The sequence below is a fragment of the Aulonocara sp. 'chitande type north' Nkhata Bay genome, linkage group LG1 (genome assembly GCF_057382095.1).
Source record: "Aulonocara sp. 'chitande type north' Nkhata Bay isolate Kocher_YH1m ecotype deep benthic linkage group LG1, A_spYH_male_GT1.1, whole genome shotgun sequence".
In the NCBI taxonomy this organism is placed as follows: Eukaryota; Metazoa; Chordata; class Actinopteri; order Cichliformes; family Cichlidae; genus Aulonocara; species Aulonocara sp. 'chitande type north' Nkhata Bay.
The window spans coordinates 37820557-37826672 of record NC_141344.1 but is presented as its reverse complement, the minus strand read 5'-3'; positions in this window follow the sequence as shown (position 1 = coordinate 37826672).

Below are 6116 nucleotides of genomic sequence, written 5' to 3'. Positions count from 1 at the left end.
GAGGTGACCAAATACTTATTTTCCACCCTAATTTACGAATAAATTCTTTACAAATCCTACCATGTGAATTCATGGATTTTTTTTTCACATTCTGTCTCTCACAGTTGAAGTGTACCTCTGGTGCAAATTACTGACCTCTGTCATCATTTTAGGTGGGGGAACTTGCACAATCGGTGGCTGACTAAATACTTTTTTTGCCCCACTGTACATATTTACACCAATAATTTAGAAAAGACTTACAAAGCTAAGCAGCTATGAACATATTAACTTTTACAGTATTATACAGTCTATAAGATATTATTTTTTATGTCAGAGTAATACAAAATTTTTCACCTGAATGATGGTGACTACTCCGTTGAAAATGGATGGGGATCTTTGACTATAAATTTTGTCACTGCCCTATGAATTTTATCCACTTTTTCTTTGGTCATTTTAGCCTTTTTGGCCAGGGTGAAGGGAGTATCTGCCATCAAACAAGAAGACAGCCGCATGTAACTATGACGGTGTTTGCTAGTTCACCTTACGTGCATTAATTTAATAACGTGGTTAGCCTACTCAACGTAAATTACACATGAACAACATTAAGCTACTGACCCAGAGAAGAACGGCTGCTGCTGCCATCATCATCCGTCATCATTTCTGCTACACTGGCAGGGCTAGGGGCCAGGACTCTACTCTTCAGGTTCTTGGGGGATGTTGCTAACTCCGGGTCCGATAACCAAAGATGGACCAGTCTGTCGGATCAAAGCAGTCCTGTAGCTGGAGGATAGCATCATCTGGAGGGGTTTGTTTCCTTCCTTAGAATAGGGAGGGATGAGGAGCAGGTGAGGTGGTCATATTGTCTCAGGTGGGGGAGGGGTGTTGCTCTGTAGGTCTGTTTGATGTTGCACATGGTCCAGTGTCCTGTCCCCCCTGATAGAACATGTTGGTGGAATTTGGGGAGTCCCCAGCAATAATATGGACTTCCTCCAGGTGCTTTCTCTGCTGTTTACTAATGGACGTGGCCTCTAGATCTGGTGGCCTTTAGGTCTGGTTAGGGATGGGTATTGATAAGATTTTCACGATTCCGATTCCATTTTCGATTCTGTTTAACGATTCGATTCTTTATCGATTCTTTTTGAAAAAGGAGAACACTAAGGTCGAAAAGCTTAGAACTTTGTTTTATATCTTCTCTTTGAACAATATAGAAATTTAGGAGTAACATGACCTTACAAACCCAACAGTGAGATCTTAAGAGATCCACAGCCTACGGCTCTTCAATGGGGTGTCACAGGGTCCCCAGGAAAAGAAATTGTAAATATAAAATAATAAAATAAATATTCTTCTGTAGCAATAACAAAGTATAACATAAATTATTCTGTAGCAATTACACAAGAATATCCAGTAATGTCCTGCCTACAATTAAACACATTCACTTACCAAAGTGAAATCGGGGGCATCTGCTGTGGCAAATGGGTGCAAGCCTTTGACCACAAACTTAGTCACTGCTCGGTGACATTCGTCTATCCTGGCCTGAGCAGTGACGATACCGGTAGACTGCAGCGAGAACTGCCAGCATCTGAGCCAGACTCTGTCTGTCTCTCTCATCATGGTCACCTAAACGCACAGTAATGGCAGGTTTTGTAATAAGGCAGATCGCGCTAACATAATATGCACTGTTAGTTGATTATTTACCTGCCGCATTAACGGGAGAGGGCGTGCAAACGTTACCGCTGCTGCTGGGTTGAGATTCACGAGTCCGGAGCGGAATTAAAAACATGACATTCATTTAAGGTCATCGCGTGTTTTGTGAGCAAATGCTTTTGCATATTCGTAGTGTTTCCTCCCTTAAATGAAATATCTACTTTGCAAGTATTGCAAGTTGCCCTGTTGTCATCCGTTCTCGTAAAGTATAATCAAACTTTTGAGCGTTTGAGCCGCCATGTTTCCTGCCAGGTAAATGACGCTCCGCAACGTGGTGACGTCATTCGGGGCGACTGGAATCGATAAGGGAATCGTTTGCAAAAATGGCAAACAATTCCAAGGAATTCAAACAGTGGAAACCGGTTCTCAACAAGAACCGGTTTTCAATACCCATCCCTGGTGAGCAGTGACTGTCTATAATTCTACTGTTATGGGACCTGTCCTGAAGCACATAAGCACAGAGCCCACCACCGTTTTCCTTATGGCAGGGGTGGGCAACTCCATTCCTCAAGGGCCAGTGTCCTGCAGGTTCTAGATATCACCCTGGGTTAACAGGGTTAACCTGAATCACCTGAATTATTTTATTACCAGGCCTCTGGAGAACTTCAAGACGTGTTGAGGAGGTAATTTAGCCATTTAAATCAGCTGTGTTGGACCAAGGACACATCTAAAACCTGCAGGACTTCAGGACACTGGCGAGTTGGCCACCCTTGCCTTACAGAGACTTTTGGAGTCCTGCTAACTCCACTGAGGCATCAGGGATGTTTGGATGGAGCCAGGATTCAGTAACAATCAGTAGACAACACCGCTGTCTGCATCGCTTGCTGATCAAAGCGTTGCAGGAAGATGCAACGAAAAAGAATAAAAAGCACAAAAAAGATGCACCGTAGTTGGAAGCGCTGTGCTGCCTCATGTGTCCATACGCATCACTATCTTATAAAAATAATAACACAAATAACATACAAATAACAAAGTTTTACAGTTTCGAGAAAAATTATCATCATTTATGATTAATTTCTGTAATATTCTGGATATTTATAAATGAGCTATTTGTATATATTAAAGCAATTTCTTACATTTTGTAACTTTGTAATATATTTGCTTAATTTAAATTAGTTCGGTCTGTTACTGTTCTTAATGTCTTGGAGCTTGTGTAACCTTACTTAGGGAACTTAGGGAATAGTAAACCTGGTGTTACTATTGACTTTAGACGCTCATGTTAAATCTCTGGTCCACTCCTGTTTTTATCACTTGAGAAACATTGCTAAGCTGAGTTCCATTGTATCGCGCTCCGAATTAGAAATTGTCATTCATGCATTTGTTTCACCTCGTCTGGATTATTATAGTTCTTTATTTACTTGTTTATGTAAAGCCTCTTTGAAACATCTGCAAGTTGTTCAGAACGCTGCTGCAACGCTTCTGACCAAGTCAATGTTCCCTCTAATTTTTCACGTGTCTGAGCGAACACACAAACTCCCTGAGTGGTCCCTTTGACCACTGTGAGCGACATCAGACGTGTGCACTGTGGTCACGCCGGCATCTTATCCAAACATGGTTTATTAAAATAATCAAATTACAGCGTTTACATTTATGTTAGACTACTTTTAATTAACTGCTTTAGCCCACTTACAGTAAAAATTAATAAATAAATCTTGTTCATGAGCTGTGTAGTATGTTAACACTATTGGAAGTAAAAATAACTGAACTCCAATTTCGAAAACACAACTTACTTTTTTTTATTTTTATTTTTTATAAAGCTCTGACTTGTATTATGATGATAATAACACAAAAGTTAGGCGCACACAAATTTTATAATAATTTATATAATATAATGTGTTTTTCTGGATACACTGTGCTTTTTCAGCATTCAAAGATTGATGACACCGTGTCAGAGCACTGGCTATGAATTTCAGAAGGATCAGGCCTTAACAGAAAAGTTAGCAATAGTTCTTTTCCTATTACAGCTACATCCACTTCTGTCGTGCCTAGGCTGCTCACTAGGGCTGGGTATCATCACTGATTTCTATAATCCATTCGATTCCGGTTTTCAAAGTCCCGATTCGATTCAACTTAGCCTCAGACAGTCAGAAATATTATAATTCTGATCATTTATCAGTACTGACTTCATCAGAATTGTGAACATCACAGCAGATGCCTTTGTGTGAAAGTAACTGAGAATAAAACACAGAAAAACATGAAGGAGATTTTCCTGGTCTGGCTTTTTATAGCAGATAACCTTAAAAAGATTCTACAATGTTCTGCATATAAAGTTTAAATTTCTTCAATATTGAACAACAGAAAAAAATGGGCTTTCTTGTCCGAGGTCATTTAAGTGAAAAAAAGAAAAGAAAAAGACAGCAGCCACAGCGTTGTAAACAACGGTAGACTGGTGGGTAATAAGCGAATGAATAATACAGAAAACAGAGATTGGAGACAGGAAACTGTTCTTGAAGTACAGAGAGAGATAGAGAGAGAGAGCTAGCTGTGCATGAAGTGTGATTTTAATAGTCGTGGAAGCAAAACAGCAAAATTCATGACGACATTGATCAAATGTGAAGCGCAGTTTGCTGCTTCTTTTGCTGCTGGCTCGGTGAATTTTGGCTGGAGAGACAAAACCTGAAGCTCAGAATCAGCGCAAAAAGACGTAATCACAGCGCGTACCGGACGCATCAGGATCGCTAAGCTCCGACAGCGTGTCCGTCTACGAGCCGTCGGGTGAGAAAGCCGAGAAAGACAAAGTTGATTCTGATGCGTCGGGTCCGTTCTGTGTTTACGTCTTTGTGTGGAGTCCGTGTACCTGCTCTCATTTGCTGTTTGGTTGTTGTTGAAATGGTTTTGTGAGCTTTAATCTGAGAATCTGGCGTTTCTGGCAAAACACAGTTATGTTTAAAAGTCGATTCAGGATTTAATGAATTGATATCGCTTTATTCAAGCTACTCACCTCCCTCTCTCCACCTGCACTTTCAACTGGACCACGGCCAATCAGAGAGGTCCCGCCCCTTACTATCTCTGATTGGTTTAGTCCACGATAGGGGCATAACGTGTGTCTGTTGTTGACCACAGGGAAGGTTGCAGATTTTTTTTTTTTGCTACCCGAACAGTTGGTCGCACAGGTGCAACCAAATTTTTTTTTTTAGTCGCACCAAATTGGTCGCACTCTAGAGCCCTGCCGAGACTGTCCAAGCCGGGGCTCGAACCGGCAACCATACAATCGTATGAGTATGAGTCTGTGGTCTGGGAGAGAGTCTGTAACTCTCTGTCTGCAAAACACAGCATATAATGACCAATTTTGGGCAATTAATTATATAGTTACTTCTTCAAAAAAGTAACTCAGTTTGGCAAATAAAGTTTTTTGCAGCTATTTTTTTAAACGCAGCCAATACGTTTTTAAATAAACATTTCAAACTATTTACAGAACAATCAGCTGTTCTGCATCAAATCTAATGCCACACAAATTATTTGTGCCACTCCAAAAAATATTTCTGTCCACTATGAGATAAAGGAGAACAACAGCCTGATACCTGCAGGCCTGACAACAGGAGATGTATCACTCCTGTAACACCTGTAACATTCAGAAATTGCCTCATTGTTTTGACACACACAACAAAACTATTGACTACACTACACACTGACTACACAAGATTTGCGCTAAACGTCTCAAATCTCTCACATCTCAAAACACCGCCGTCACTCCTAAAACTTCCCCCCGTTTCTTAACAACTAGATGCCACGTCACCATATCATTTTTTGATTTGTTGACATGGTACTTTTTTTGGACCAATAGGAAAGGTGGGGGGTGGGGTTTGTTTTTGCTCACAGGCTTTCGAGCCTTTTTTCTTATAAAACGCCGTTTTTACCGTTTCTTCCTGCAGTAAATATAAACAACGACAGTATTCAGGAAGAAAACCAAACATTGCAGATATTTTTATCACAACTCTGGTTTTACGTGGCCGATCAACACAATTTAAAAGCTGGTATAAAGTCCACACTTTTTCCGTCAATTGTTACAAAACAGCTAAAAACCCATCTTTTTAAACTTGCATTTGGTTGATTTTTATTTTTATGTTTTAGCTTCTGTGAAGCACTTTGTGATTTTTATCTTGAAAGGTGCTATATAAATCACATTTTACTTACTTACATACTTTAAAGTATTCTGATTAAGATTCTTCTCTGGAATAGGAGTGTGACAACTGATTTTTCCTCAAATCTATTATCAAGTTCTTGCTGTTTTTGCTTTTTTATAGGACGAGTATATATTTTCTCTGATTTTAATCTAATTAATTAGGTGCTTCCAAAAGTCTTCCTTTGTTTAAAAGGCTTTGGGATGGCCTGTTGGGCTGTGTTTAAATCCATTCAGTAGTGGCTGTAGCAGTAATTGATATAATCCTCCTGTTGTGTTAATTCCTCCAATATATTAGATATAGGAGATTATA